The 16772-nt window shown below is 39.1% G+C and overlaps 1 long non-coding RNA gene across 3 annotated transcripts in view; it reads right to left on the reverse strand.

Annotated features, from left to right (window-relative positions):
• The window catches only part of LOC309389992, a 944060-nt gene that overhangs the window by 553089 nt on the left and 374199 nt on the right, over nucleotides 1-16772 (reverse strand). The window lies entirely within an intron of this gene.

Genomic DNA, 16772 nt, shown 5'->3' on the forward strand with positions numbered 1-16772 from the left:
GAGGTTCCAAATTGTAAATGCAGTGAAAGACTTCATTCAATCTTCACTCCCCCTCCTCCCCTTCCTATTTTTTTGCAATCTTCAAAATCTTAATCTGTGGCTGGTTAAGGGTTTGTTTTGATGCTTACCTTTCACTCTAATCTTTCCATTATCCATACAGGATAGTAATACAGAAATTTAATTTCCCTCCACTAATGAGATGTTTACAAGTACCCCTTTGGTAATAAAATCAATATATTTTTCAAACCCATGCTCCCTGTGATCAAAACTCATTCCTCCGGACTTTTCAAAAGATAGAAAATATTAAATATTAAATATGAATATTTGTGTCTGATCATGTATGCTGACAGGAGAATTCTGATTTGATTTGTTCTACGGTCCATTTGTTCATTTTCTTAGCTATCCATTATTGGCTATTCTCAGGGGTCATCTTCAACACCAAAGTTCAAATATGTCAACATACTTCCTTCAAAAGTCCAACTTGTGCTTTCATAGAATGTCACAGGGAAAACTGCCGTGTGCAAGATTCTGTTCTTTTCAGGTTTAGATATATCATGGCCTGTGAATATCTTTTCCAAGATCTTTTTTGCTACTCTACCAAGTGCTCCTTTGCAGCATATTTCTTCACTGCTTGTAGCTTTTAATCCTACTAGTCAATCCTTAAAAGACTACTACTTCAAAATCTTTACTGCCCATTCTAAGCCCGTGTTGCTGTTCCTGATGTTATTAGTTTTAATTTCTTTGTATTCAATTGTAGTCTCATTCGATTTCGGTGTACTCTACCTGGTGACATCCATGTTTAAAGTGGTGTTTTTATTGTTTGAAAACTAAGTTGTAATTGCTAAAAAGTATAAACTATTTGTGACATTTGAAACGGGGGAAGGACAGATTAAAGAATGAACGATATAGTGGGCTAAGAATTTGGTTATAATATACAGATGGACCAATGGGAAAATACGGAGTCAAAAGGGTTGACATGTATATCATGTTATAATCTTAAAGAGAAGTTTTATAAAATGATGTATTGTTGGTATATGGCACCAGAGAAATTATATAGAACGTATAAACTGTCCTTCAAATAGATATGAACAACATGAAGGGATGTTATATTATGCTTCGTGGATGTAGAAAAAAGCCTTAAAAATTGAATTCAAATACATACTTTGATACAGAGGATTTCAAAGATTAATATTCTATTGAAGACAAAACTTTTCCTTTTGGGACTAACGGATTAACAGTTAGAAAAAAACCCATGCAAGACAGTGGTGGGATTCAAATTTTGAGCCAGTCAGAGGTGGTATTTAATGGTTCTCCGAATTACTCAAAAATTATCGCTTCTTCAGGACTGATCAGAACCTGCTGAATACCACCTCTGAGGCAAGGGTGCTTCACTAAATGAGCACTGTGGTTATATCAGAAATGGTCAGTGAAGTTGATAGATCTTGCTGAGGTTGATAAATTAATTTTTTTGATTAGCGAAAGGCACTATCTACATTTATTGATGATGGGAAACCTCTTATAGACATTTTGCATAAAAATGAGAAAAATGAACTTGTGATTTAATGCATTGATGATTAGGCAGGGTAGAAAGAAGAGAATTATGATATAAATTTAGAGAGGGAGGTTAAATGTAAGTGTAATTATAAATGCTGTGAAGAATATTGGAAGCTACTTCTTTGTATCTATTTTTTCTTCAACTTTTTTCTTTTCTTTTCTTGCAGTTTTTGCATTCTCTTTGCTTGCTTTTTCTTTTTTCTGTCTTACGTTATGTTAGTTTACATTAATTGTATATTATCTAATAAAAGTTTCTATAAAAATCATATTAGATTGCGTATAGAAAGAAAGTATTGAATTCACAGAAGCTGTTCTCCTGCTTCATTTTTTGCTTTTCATACAATCTGACTACATTTTCCTCTTTAGTATTTCAAACATTGGCATACCAGTGTCTGAACACAAGCAGTATATCTTGTTTCTGCTGATTTTAGATTAATTTTCATGGGTGTAGGTATGCTGGTCTTGTTGTATTCGGGTCTTTTCCCATGTAAGATTGGGAAGACAATCTTACATAGGAAAAGACCCGAATACATATATATATGCCCCTGCATGGAAGTGGCCCCTGCAAGAGCCACCACGGAGGACGCTCCCACAGGCCCCGGCCTGACTGAGCTGAGGAGGAGATGAGGAGGAGGAGGCCACCACCCCTGACCCAGCTTCCCTCAGCGGTGGCGGCAAGAGGAGGCTGCCGGCGTCCCCTGAGGAGCAGGAGGAGGAAGGAGCCACCCCTGGCAACGTGGACGTGAGGTGCCATCACTGCTGCAGTCGCCACCTCAACGGGCACCCAGTGCCCCCCCAGCCCTGCTGCGCCTCAGGCTGACAGTTGGAGCTGCCTTGGTGAGGCCGTAGCTGGCTCGCTGTGAGGGGGTGGAGACCGCGCGCAGCTGGCCCGGGCTGAGGAGACGCTCCATTCCACCTCCTCTGGAGCTTCACTGGGCTGGGCGGGGGGAGGCCTGCTTAAGGGTGGGAGGAGGCGGTCGAGGGATGGGGCAGGCACCGCCCCGCCGCAGACAGCAAAGGCCTGGTGGGAGGGGAGGAGAGAGAGGGGAGGTGGAGGCCGAAAGGCTTCAGCTCCCCTTGGTGGAAATGGCGAAGCTCGTCGGAGGAGGGGCAGAAAGGGTGCAGCCGCAGCCCAGCCACATATATAAAGGGGCCGTTGGGACGAAGCTGGAGAGAGGCCGAACTGTTCTGAATATACTATACTCAAGAAATGAACGCTATGGTATAGCGTGTGTTGCTTTTACGTCCAGCAGATGGCGCTGGTTTTCAAAAAAGCATGTTTTTACCTGTCACAGGTGTGACATCTATATAATATACATATATAAAAACATGTGCATAGTCGAATGCAACGTTGTGTCAGAATTTCAAAGCAATCAGTGAAGAACTTTCAGAGATTTGAGATTTTGAACAAACAAACATTACATTTTTATTTATATAAATACACACACACACACACACATATACACATACACATACATATACATACATACATACACATACACACACACACACACACACACACACACACACATGCTGGTCTTGTTGTATTTGGGTCTTTTCCTGTGTAAGATTGAGATTGTCTTGGCAACGTTTCAGCGAGGTCTCACTCACCATCTTTAGCCTGAAGATGGCGAGTGAGACCTCGCTGAAACATTGCCAAGACAATCTCAATCTTACACAGGAAAAGACCCAAATAGAACAAGACCAGCATATCTACACCTGTGAAAATCTAGGAAAACATATATACAGTGTGTGTGTGTGTGTGTCTGTGTGTGTGTGTATGTCTCTGTGTGTATTCTGAGTCATACATAGATATTCTGAGTCGTACACTTTCTGACCGAAAGTGGTAATTTCAATCTAAGTTGTGTAAATTGTCAATATGTAGTAGATCATTTCATCTTTCACTGTACTGAGCTTTTCCATATTCGTGTTTTATACCTTCTTTGTTCCGACTGTAATTCTGTTTTTGCAGCTTTGTGTTTCCCTTGCCTGCATGGCAACATCAAAAACTGGACATTCTGAAAGCTTTCATCTTGACTTAATGTAAATACAAGTAAAACTCCAAAAGGTACTCAGCTGTTCCTCAGTAACACATTGAGTCCCATCCAATCTGAAAGCCCCATCATCCATCATCACAACATCAATCACTTTACTATATACTGCCTGTCCATGTGGTTTTCTTGGTAAAATAAAAGAGTGGCTTCTTGTTGCTTTCTCCTGTGTAGTATGAAATGATGCCTTTGACATGATCACTAAAATAATCATCCATTTCAAACATCTTCCTACATCACTGCTGCCCAATAAAATTGTTTACTTAGGAATTAAAGCAAATATACATGTCCCAGGATAATGTTGTAGATCTAATCTGGGTCAGTCATTGGGACCAGAGGTTTAGTCTTCTGAGTTTTTGGACTCATGCTGGAGCCCATCCTCAGGGAACTTCTCTTTCACTAGAATGTGTGCTTTGGGCTATTCTGCGTGTCATATTTATGTGGTGCCTGCTTCTTATTGTTTGATTGGAGTGTTGATGGCCAATTCTTAAGTTGTGGGCTGTTGTTTCTTTGGGCTAAGTACCTAATAAAATGGTGGTTAATCAGATGTCTACTTACTTTAGCGCAGGGGTATCCAACACATGGCCCACGGGCCAGACCTGGCTCATGATAGGCTGTGGAATTGGTCTATGGGCTGTCCCAGAGACAGCAAGGGACCGGCTCCTGCCACCCTGGGACCAACTATGCCCACCCAATCTGCCATGATGACCAGGCCATGGCTACCCCGGCCTCCCAAGGACAAACAAAATCCCAATGCAGCCCACAATGGGATTGAGTTTGACACCCCTGCTTTAGCAGAACTGATGTAGTGACTTTAAGGCCTTGCTTAACCCTACTGGGGTATGTTGTCTTGGGATAGCCTTAATAAACTCTTTGTTCACCCCTTTCAGCATGCTCATCATCACCTCCTCTACAATAAGACAACATAGCAGGACCAAGAAGAGGTGACTTTTCGTATGAGGAAGGAATTGTTTTCTATAACTCAGGGGTGTCCAAACTTGGGAACTTTAAGACTTGTGGACTTCAACTCCCAGAATTCCCTGGGGCTGGGGCATTCTGGGAGTTGAAGTCCACAAGTCTTAAAGTTCCCAAGTTTGGACACCCCTGCTATAACTGCAAGAAACTTTTTTTTTTTAAAAATGAGAAGTTCAATCACTTGTTGATACAGGACAGGTAGCCCTCGATTTACAACCACAATAGAGCTTGCCCATTATAGTTGTAAGCCATGAGGGTCATAAAATGGGTCATCATATGACTAACTCAACTTTACAAACTTTTTTGTGGTAGTCATTAAGTGAATAATCATGGCTGTTAAATGAGTCAACAGTCCTTAACTGAATGCTACAGTTGTTAAACAAATCCATTCATTACTGTGGGTCATTTTTGTCAAAACCCAGAAATAAGCACTGCGTTTTGGCAAAAATGTCATAAATCATGGTCATGTGATGGCAGGATACTGCAAATGGCTGTCCATTTATCAATATTGTTTGAATAGTGCCTGAAATAGGATCCCATACATCAGAACTTTAGAACTGGATCTTAAATACCTTGGGGGACGATCTATCATAACGTTGAATGATCATGAATCAACCAATTGTCTAGTCATTATTATGTCATCTTTTACATGCTTTGCATTTTGTCACTTTGGTATTTTAATATTCATTTGACTTTTCTTACCCTCCCTCTGTTGAAATGCTAAACATCTTTCAGGATGCTTTAATAATGAAAGGATGACTCAGTAATAATATGAATAAATACTGAATTCCCAATTAAGAAACAGTTAGCTTTGCTGATATCAAGAAAGGTACTGCTGTTCCAGCTTGCCATAGGTAATCATTTTACATTTGGATGCTTACATACATATGAGCATATTATATGAATAAAAAATATATTCTTCTGGTCAGGGAGGAAGAAGATAATTAATTTTGGAAGAAAATGATGCAGTGTCTGCCAAAAATTATTATAGCCGATTAAAAATGTTTTATATGCTTATTTCCTGATGAACAACACACACACACACACACACACACACACACACCACACACACACTGACTATTCTGCATTGAGCAAAAGATGTCTGGTTCTTTCTTAATAAGAGTAATACAATGAATAAGGTATTCATGTAACCCTGCTACTGTTCAAATGCACTGTTTTCAGACTGCAGAGAATGAGTGTCATCTATATACATATCAAAACAAATTCCAATATTTTAGCCAAGAGCTACTAGTGTCATTGACATATTCATTTCCTTTGAACAGGGAGAAGAGAGGCAAAATCACAACATTTACGTAAGTTAATAAGAGGAAAACATTTGGGAGTTTGGAATATTAAAAGATAATGATAAAAACTTTGAATTAAGTGGGCTTGCTAATAACTTTGGAGATTTATCCATAAAGTTTGTATGGCAATGATATAGAAATGGATTGCCATTCTTTTCTTCCAAGATACTTTCTCAAATTCCCAGTCTAGCCTACAGCCTAAGGATTTCCCATCCAAAAGCAAACCAGGTTCAAATCTTCCTTAGTTTTTCAAGATCAAGACATTCTCACATTTAAAAGTCCTCACGTGCTGTCTCCTTTCCACAATATCCTTCAGCACAGTCTACTGCTATCTCCCATTCAGAAAATGTATACCTAGTGTCCCAAAGGTGCTTTTTAAGAGGCAACTGGACTTTCTGGTTTTTCTTTGAAGGCGTTTTGCTTCTCATCCAAGAAGCTTCTTCAATTCTGACTGGCTGGTGGGAAACGGAAGGTTTTATACTCCTTGCAGACAGCTGCATTCTTTTAGTGAGTCATTCCTTCCATTCCCACCATCCAGTCAGAGCTGAAGGAGCTTCTTTGATGAGAAGCAAAATGTCTTCAAAGAAAAACCAGAAAAGCCAGTTGCATCTTGAAAAAGCACCTTTGGGGCAACCATAACCTGGATGACTGTGAATCTCTATAGATATATACATATATACCTAGTGTTCTGTCAAAAGATGATGGGAAAATTAAAAGACTATTCCTATCAATGCAGGGGCAACCACACTAGCTAGTTTTCCAACTTCCCCTTTATCTCACAAGTCTGATAAAAATCCATGTCCCAATCAGAGTCAGAGAGCCACAATGGGTGAGGTGGGGGGTAGACTTGGCAGCAGTGGTGAAATTCATTTTTTTTTATAACTGATTATGTGGGCGTGGTTTAGTGGGTGTGGCAGAGGAAGGAAACTGCAAAATCTCCATTCCCACCCCACTCTGGGGCCAGCCAGAAGTGGTATTTGCCGGTTCTCCAAACTACTCAAAATTTTCGCTATCGGTTCTCCAGAACCTGTCAGAACCTGCTGAATATCACCCCTGCTTGGCAGGCAGTCTCTTTTTTTGTCTCTTTTACTCTCCTCAGTGCTTGCATGTCTGAAAAGGGGGGGGGGAGGGAGGAAAACAAAGATTTTGTTCCTAGAGAAGCCTTAATCATTTTTGCACGATTGTTTGGCTCGGGAATTCTGCGAGTTGAAGTCCACACCTCTTAGAATTGCCAAAGCTGAGGAACACTGCTCTATGGCATCGTGCCTGATTAAAAGAGCAAACCCTAAATGCAGTTAGACCTTTTGAGAAAGTTTGGGGGCAGTTATTTGTTATAGTGGGGAAAAGATGGAAAGAAATATACAGCATGCCCACCCATTTCTTTCTGCCTGTATTTTAAAGCTATTTGGCTTAAAACCAGAAGTGGTATTCTACCAGCTCGGCCAAACTGGTAGTGGAAATCACAGGTGGGCACGCCTCCCCCCCCTCCCCGGTTCTATGATCTCCCATTTAGGCATGCTTTCAAGCCAAAGCACATGCACGGAAGGCTGAGCTCATGCGTGGTTGGGGCGTGTGCGACCAAATTTGTGCGACTCACATTCGTGAACTGGTAGGGAAGGTAAGTGAATACCACCCCTGCTTAAAACAATCATGCTGTCAAGCCCAAGCCCAAAGACGACACAGAAATCCAAGAGTCCAATCTTTTATTTGCATATTCTACATCTAATGGACAACATCTTATCAAACTAAAACTATAACTATCCTAATAGATACAGTGTTTCCTGAGAAATTCTAGGGTGTGGCTACCCTGAACCTTTTCCTTCCTCCCCTATCCAGATCGCGACTGTGCAGTCTCTTAATTTGGGCTCTGTGCTGCCAAGTCTCCCCTGCACTGTTTCTCCAGGTGCACATTTCATCCACACATGCCTTCTGGGAATTCTGTTTTAGATATAATTCCGATAACTACAGTCATTTTCAAGAAATGAGTGATACAAGTGGGTCATAGCCATCCTCTTATTATTATAAGGGTCTACATTCTAAAAGTGAACAGCTGATTACATTCTCATTTCCAGAAGTAAGTCTTTAGTCTTTTAAATTGGCATTCAAGCAGTATTTATCCCTTTCAACTTCATGTATATAAATATTTCTCAAGAAGCCCACTGCGAAATAAAGGCAAGCCTATCTATTCATCCATCCATTCATTCATTCATTCATTCATTCATTCATTCATTCATTCATTCATTCATTTCCTAGTGTGCCCACCACATGTTCCGATTCTGTGCATGTGAAATAATTGTGACTACTTATGTCACTATTCATTTAAGAACTTCTGTGTTTAGTTTAAGTTAATTCAAATTGCATTATACATGTCAGTGCCAGACTTCTGAATCTACAGATTTCCATTTGAAAGGGAGTTATCACTGTACAATAGCTTCTGTTTTGCTAGCTTATGTAGTTTGGTTATTCTTGCCTCCAACTTTTTGCCCATTCAGTATTCTTGGTCATCAGATATTTATGCTGCTCATTACTATGCCATGGGATGTTTCATACCGACAGGACATATGGATTATTTAATGACTGGTTCTAATGTTGCAGAATAAAAAGTTGCAAGTAATTGTCCAAGTGTTGGAAAGTTACTATCATTCATTCATTAACAAAAAAAAAAATTTTTTTTAGACAGAGCCACGATCTACCTAAATATAGAACTGTGTCATATAATTCCTTGGCATATTCCAGCCAAATGGATCTGAAAAGTACAGAATTATGAACACTCAAATAAAACCTCCTACTATTTATATGAGTGTCTAAATCAAATTCAATTAGTGTAAAACCCAAATAAGAATGAAATCCACATTCCACAGTCAATTTTATATTTTTATGATGGTGTAATAGAAGGCTGCATTTAATGTCCAATAAAAAGTCATTGATCAATTCTACTTAATAATGTATTGGAAATTCGAGTAAGATATGTTGTCGAACAAGACAACTATCCCATTTATTATGTTTGTGTTTTCATGTGCCTTTAGAAAAGCAAAAACATTTTTGTTTTATTTTGCTGATACGCTTCTACAAAAATGGCGTAAAACTGGAAAATGTGCAGAAAAAGTCAACCATAGTATTTATAAGAATGCAAATGTTCATAAAACATAAGAGTGATGCTGATAGAACCAAAGTTTGTTTTGTTTTTCATCATGGCCAATTGCTAGAATAGCTAAAAACCATTTTAAAAAGTTTACTCCTCCATTATGCAAGTAGTTGAAGTTACAGACTTAGAAAATGCCGTGGTTATGAAATCACGAATCACCATTAGCATAGTAAAAATTGTGCCCAGAGGCAGAGAGCTTAGATAATGAAATGCATCTCCCATAGACATACTTGAAATCTGTCTAGTGATATTTGAAATGCTACTCCCAAAGCAAAGTTACAATTGGGCTTCACAAGACCTTGAGAAACCAGATCTCTATGAACTGATCCAACTCCCTCTTAAAGCTATCCAAGTTAGTGACCATGATCATGTCTTGTCTCAATGAATTGTATGAAGTGCTTACTTTAGCCAACTAAATCTCATTTGAGTCTGCTTGATGGAATGTGTTTGAACCCCCAATTCAATCTTTTGCACTTTTTACCACTTTGTGGTATCCCTTTTCAAATGTGATCCCGGTATTACCAGCATGGATGAACCATAATTTTCATCGAAGTATTACAATGTTGACAGCTATAATTCCTGCTTCATTCCTGATGATCCCTAATGGAATTTGTCTTTTTCACAGCTGCTACTTACTGAGCAGACATTTTTACTGATCTATTCTCTATGTCCCCAGTTTATGTTTTCTGAATATTTATAGACAACTAAGACCACAGGTATATGTGAAATTAGTTTTTACCACAACTTACACCGCTTTGTACTTACATTAAACTGCATGCCATTTATCCAGCTGACTATCCTGAGTCTTCTCAACCTCTCTTCACAATCATGTTTGGTTTTCATCACCTTGAATGTTTTGGTATCAACTGTTATTTCCCCAACTCATTATTTATCTTTTGGTCAAGAGTATTTAAGTACAAATTAAGAAGCATTACTCCTATCCTTTAGAGATTCCTTACTACATTCCAATGAACAAACTGCCCTTTTGTTTCAATCATTTGCTTTCTATTTTTTAACCATTTAGGTTAAATTCATTGAGCAGGGCTACCTACCTAAATCTAAATATTCTAGATCAATAGTATTACTTCCATTCATAGATCTTCTGACAATCTCAAACATTTATCTTTGTGGAATCCATCCATGTCCATTTTTGTTCAGCAAGATCCCCCCCCATGTTTTATCTTATTATTGCTATTATTATTTTAAAAATTATTTGGAACAGACCATCTTATAATATGTCGTATCTCTTTTGATTATGTTTAGTATAAGATGAGCAGAGAGATACTTGGACACTCAAGACTGAAGATTCTATTACTCTATTTCTTTATTAAAAAAATTACTAAAAGTACTAGTTTACCTGTTTCTTGCCCTGGTCTGTTTTAAAGGGCTGACATCAATGCAATTTTTTTGGGGTGGGTTTAGATTTTTGAATGGTTTGAGAATCTTATTCTCACCCCAAAGATTAATTAAGAGGCTTATGTGTACTTCCAAAGATATCCTAACCCCAGTTTTAGTTTCTCCTTCAAAGGCCTGTCACACATTCTTCATTTGTGGAAATTTTAAATGCCTAAATGGGTGTTTGGATTGCATAATAAACATATCTGTCAAATGTAAATGGGCTTATACAGTTTATAACCTAGCATCTCAAATGTAAATTGCAAACATTCAGCAATGGGTTCACTTTTGTGTACTCATGTGTTGTAAGATTGCATTGTTAAAATCCAATCATAATCAGTAAAAGAGTAATAGTATCATTAAAACATCAGTTTCATCAATAAGGAAAGCAAGAGGTTAGACGTCAGAGGAGAGATCTCACTTCAGGTCATATAGGATTAGGCTCATGAGCTGGACCTATCCAGTCCATAGTGTAGGAAAACAATAGGACAAAATACACCTTGATAAGTATATTATAAGTATATAAGTAACTAAAATTGCTTATACATGTGATAAAGGAAGAGGTCATTTCTTTATATATTTCTCTCTTTTTTCTTTAGTACATTCTTATTTTTTGTTTCTTTTCTACTTTTTCTTTTTTGCGCTTCCTAGTTTTTCTTTTTTATTTGTATTTTATTTTGTTTGCCACAAAGGAAGGTCCCAGGATAATGTTGCAGGATCCAATCTAGATCGGTCATTGGGCCCAGAAGGTTTTGTCTTCCAAGTTTTTGGACTTGTGCTGGAGCCCATCTTCAGGGAACTTCTCTCTAGCCTAGTTTGTTTGTTTAGCCTCTCTAGACTATTTTGTTTGTATTTGTTTGTATTGTTGCAATTGTACTTTTTAATAAAATTGTCATTAAAAAAAATCTTGGTTACATCCTACCCTGGCTACTGTAAAATATTTTAGGTGGGGCTTGAAAATGGAAATTTTAACTGTGCAAAATACAATTCCTAATCAGCTAATTAATTATACAATACTGAAGGACCTGCACTGGGTACCAATTGCTATTGGTTTAAAGTGCCAGAGCTAAATTTTACACTCATTGTATGAGAGGCTACTTTTCCTATAATGAACCTGCTGTCAGGCATAAATTAACCATGAGCATTTGATGAGTTCGGAGCACAGAAGATGTTATTATTACTACTTAAAAGCAAGAATCTAGTCAACTAATGTTCAAAGCTAATTTGGTGCTATATAAGGGTCAATGAAGTTAATTGGGGGGGGGGGCGCTATAGACTTGGGTCTCTTATGGCAACACAATGACTCTAAACTGATGACATGTTTAACTCCATCGGCTCTTCTCCTACATTTGCTCAGTTTGAATCAAGAGAGGCATTCTGAAAATTTGTCTGTTAGGAGTTCATCTATGTCTCACATGGGAGATAGCTTTCTGCTGTAGGCCCTGAAATTATAGAATGAACACACCAAAGATGTTTGCCTGGTTCCCACTCTCTGGTATTTAGGAAAATGGTGGAAACCATTTTTTTTATCAAGCTTTTAATTGTTAGGTTTAACTGATGTTGACGTTCATTGTCCTGATTTTAATTTTGCTTTGATTTTAATTGCATTGTTCTTGTTTTGTTTTTCTATTTTTAAAATGTTACGAGCCACATTAGTTTTGTATATCAATGTTGGCAGTGTTGTTTTTCTCCTCGGTGGCTCTTTGATTAGGCTGTTGTTTACTATTTGATTGTTTGCCTGAGTTGGTAGTTCCTTGATTAGGTTACTGTTTATTGCTTAATTGTTTGTCTGGTGTTAATCCCAGTGTTAATCCCTACTAAATACACTTCAGTAAAAATCAGGATTATAAATTTGGAAATAATAAACCAAATAAAACGCTGCAGATAATTCACATTTGCTTATTCCCCTTTATGAGACTTCTGGTCCTTTTTGATTTCTTTTATATTTCTTTTCTCTTTTTTTAAACACTGTAGCCTCAGTTTCTGCTTTGGTAGTGCAAAGTGTTGGAAGCTGCAAAGTTGATAAAATTTATGATACCAGAAGCAAGGCAGAGGTAGAGCCTGTAGAACAAACAGATTTTCTTAATACCATGTAACTCTCAGCAGAACTATGGTTAGAATAGCTCTATTGCATTTTAGATCCATTCTCTCAATGCAAGCTGCCTTGCTTAAATTGATTTAAAGATATTTGCACACAAAAATTGTTGGCTGTAATCTTGTAGCAGCATTCAAAGGGACAGAGGAATAAACTGCTACCAAGCTGGTTCCCTACTCCCACTTCATCCTCCAATTAGCTATTTACTAACCCTGAAACTTGTATAAAAACTCAAATACATACACATAATTAACATAATTTGATTTATGTGTATGCGTATATACTCTGGCAATAAAATGTAAACATTATGATTTGAACAGCATGTTTTATGCAATGTTGACAAATCTGAAAATTGAACAAGTTAATGTATGTGTTACTTCAGTGCAATGCTTTCCCATTTACTAGGGTTCCATCTCATGCCTTGTAGAAAAACATATTTGTTTGTTTGTTTTAAGCAGCTGAGAAAGGTACAGATATTTTTAAATGAATTTTTCCGTGATGAAAGTGTGTGTGTGTGTGTGTGTGTGTGTGTGTACATATACATATATACATACATATATCAGAGGTGGGTTGCTGCCAGTTTTGCTACCGGTTCGCTTTGCGGGCACGTGCAGAGTTCAGTGTAAATTGTTCTTTGCCCATGCACACTCACTAAAGAACAGGAGCGGTGACTAGGGAACTGGTTTGAGGCATGGCCAGCCTGGGTCGCTGCTGGTTCTGCGTCCCAGGCCTAAATGCCACTACCGGTTCGGCTGAACTGGGAGCAACCCACCTCTGGTATATATGTTTTAAGGGACGCGGTGGCTCAGTGGCTAATATGCTGAGCTTGTCAATTAGAAAGGTTAGCAGTTCAGCGGTTCAAATCCTGCACGCCACGTAACGGAGTGAGCTCCCATTACTTGTCCCAGCTTCTGCCAACCTAGCAGTTCAAAAGCATGCAAAATGCAAGTAGAAAAATAGGGACCACCTTGGTGGGAAGGTAACAGCGTTCCATGTGCCTTCGGCGTTTAGCTATGCTGTCCACATGACCGCGGAGACATCTTCGGACAGTGCTGGTTCTTTGGCTTTGAAACGGAGATGACCACCGCCCCTAGAGTCGGGAACGACTAGCACATATGTGCGAGGGGAACCTTTACATATACATGAATGAATGAATGAATGAATGAATGAATGAATGAATGAATGAAAGAAAGAAAGAAAGAAAGAAAGAAAGAAAGAAAGAAAGCTTAAATACCTGAGTCAGATCAAGGGCCATTATTTCAATTTTTTGCTTCCAACTCTATTTCATGGTCAGCCTTCACCAATCTGGTGACTTCCTGATGGCTGGGGGATTCTGGGAGTTTAAAATCCAACATTTATGAAGGGCAATTAATTGGGGAAGATGATTCTCATGCTTATGAGGTATAAAAGTGATTATATTTCATATATGCTTGTTAGTATTATTATCTTTATATTTTTCTCTTTCTCTGTGTGTTCAAGATTGTTTATGCAAAGGTTTCTGCTCATTTTGTCCTAATACTACTCCTGTAAAAGTTTGAGCTCAAAAAAGCAAAGAGCCAAGTTACCCAAAGAATTTCATAATAAATACAGACTTGAACTTTGATCTTGTTGGTCCAGCTTTCTGGCTTACTGGGGTACTTCAGAATCTAATCTGACTAACAGCTTCTAAGAGAAACATTCATATTTTTAAAACATCTCTTTCTAAAATTATCTGGCCTTCTAGAACTCTTATAAAAATGATTTCCATGGATTAATGAGAAAGAAGCATTGTAAAAATTGGTTTTGATAATCCTACCGAGTTTTTCTGCATGTCCTAAGCAGGCATTTTGAAACATACATACTCTGCAGGAATATCCTTCAAAAACTGGAATTAGCAGAAACTCCCAAGTGACTTACCTTTGTAGCAAACTAACATTATTATTGGAGAATCGGCTAACTCAGCCATGAACAACAAATCTAGAAGGTCAGATAGACTTTACTGTAGATGTGTAAGCTTTGTAACAAATGTCTGTTATTTTTCTGGTTCAGCATTGGGTTGCACACTAGAGGACATTTGTGCTAGTTAAACAATATACTGGGGTAGAGTTGACATAGTTTCAGAAATATTGGGCATGTTTATCCCATGTTCAAATTTATTCTTTAAATTGAGTCTTTAGTTACATAAAGAAAATCCAATAAAAATACAAGCATTTAAACCTGCAGACAAGTCTGTGAATTATTCACAGAAGGTTTTGATTTCCATCAGTAAGCACTAGTGAGACAAGTGTTTTCCAACTATACCACGTGAAAAGATAATATACTAGAAGAGAATGCAGAAATCTTTTTTTTTTCTTGTTGTAGACTTTACTGTTCTTTTCTTTTGTTTTCTGAAAAGTGTGCCTTTGGTCACTGTATTTCTTTGGAAGCACTTCGATAGAATCTAAATATTATTTAAATAACTTCCCAAATTAATATAGTCTTGAATCCCTTAAAAACAAGGTGTAAACATTGAAAAACAATTGTTTTTATATGTTTTCAGACTTAAACTCTAACTTAAACCTTTTCTCTAGATCAGTGGTGGGTTTTTAAAAAATTGGTTACAGTTCTCCAGTCCTGTGAATTACTAGGCATTCTTCTATGAGAGACAATTAATAGGTGTACTTAAACAAGCAACCAGCAAAATACAATATGGCAGCTGACATCTGAGTGTACCCATTATTCCCAGCCACCATGGATGAGCATCAAGAGACTTGTCCCACAACATCTGAAGTATGCCATGTTGGGTAAGGCCAGCTAGAGTTAATCACACCAGCTACAGGTAGTCCTCGACTTACAAGTTCATTAAGTGACTGTACAAAGTTACAACCGCACTGAAAAATGTGACCATTTTTCATTGTTACAACCTTTGTAGCATTCCCATGATCATGTGACCAAAATTCAGATGCTTAGCAACTGGTTCATACTTATGACCCTTGCAGCGTCCTTGGGCCTTGTGATCCCCTATTGAGACCTTTGGACTACAAAGTTAATAGGGAAGCTGGATTCACTTCGCAACCGTGTTATTAACTTAACAACTTAAGTGGTTCACTTAACAACTGTGGCAAGAAAGATCAGAAAATGGAACAAAACTCACTTAACAAGTGCCTCACTTAACAACAGAAATTTTGGGTTCAATTGTTGTCGTAAGTCAAGAACTACCTGCATTACGCACTGACTGCATTAGATTTGCAAATGACTACCACCATATGGTGGGTGGACAGAGTTATAGAGTAATCATTGGTAGGATATTAATTTCATGCATGGCATCCTAATATATTCATGATGGCAGATTGTTGCCTCTGGTAACTCCTTTGGCACCCAACGTTTACATTACAATAATTCATTTTCAAACAAAGTTCCAGACAAGAATTTCCCCAAAGTTGTCTTTGAGATGCCAGGGTGTGACACCCTCCAAACCCAAAGGGCAGTCCACCCAATCTGTCCAATCCCAAGTAACATTGATGGTGGAAGTGGCCCATTGGCAATAGGAGAGCGGGACACTTGCAGATCCCTTCTTGCTCTTACCACGCTCCTTGATTTAAAGTGGCATCTTCCCTGAGTTAGATTCCCATTAGTTAGCTGGCTTTCCCCGCCACACCCCCTTTCCGGTGGCCTTTTGAGTAGCTCCGGCTTCCCAGTGCAGTGATTTTTTTTGTAAAATATTGTGATCTGCGTGTGATCAAAAGAGCGCCCCGGTCATAAGGAGGCAAATCTTTCCCTGTCTAGTTTCCCGTCTCTCAATTCCACGACCCCCTAACGTCGTGCTTGCCGGGCTCCCGAAAGAAGTCGGGCTGTCAAAAGCGCGGGAAATCCCTCGGCTGCGCGGTTCTCCCCCACCTCCCACTACCCCAAGCCCAGCTCCCGCCTCGGCTTCCCCGCGGTCTCTCGCAACTTATTAACCTTCCCCGGAGAGCCATCCCTCCCGCGGTTGACCGTCCCCTCCTTTTCACCCCCTCCCTCCCTAGGGTGGCGGTGATGTCACATCCGCGCTGGCCAAAGCGCAGGCTTGTCTGGCGCTTCTCTTGGGTCCGACGCGCAAACTTTTTCTTCGGGGCGGGCTGGCTGCTGACTGAGACAGGGAGCCGGAGGCACCTGCGGGCCGTGCGCCGACGGCCAGCCCACCCACCCATCCATCCAACCATCCGCCCTCCCTCCCTCCCTCCCTCCCTCCCTCCCTCCTTCTTTCCTTCTCTCCCGCCTGCATCTCTCCCTCCCAGCGGCTTCTTTGGACTGGG

This window comes from Natrix helvetica (assembly GCF_964273705.1).
Source record: "Natrix helvetica genome assembly, chromosome: 3".
NCBI classification, from domain to species: domain Eukaryota; kingdom Metazoa; phylum Chordata; class Lepidosauria; order Squamata; family Natricidae; genus Natrix; species Natrix helvetica.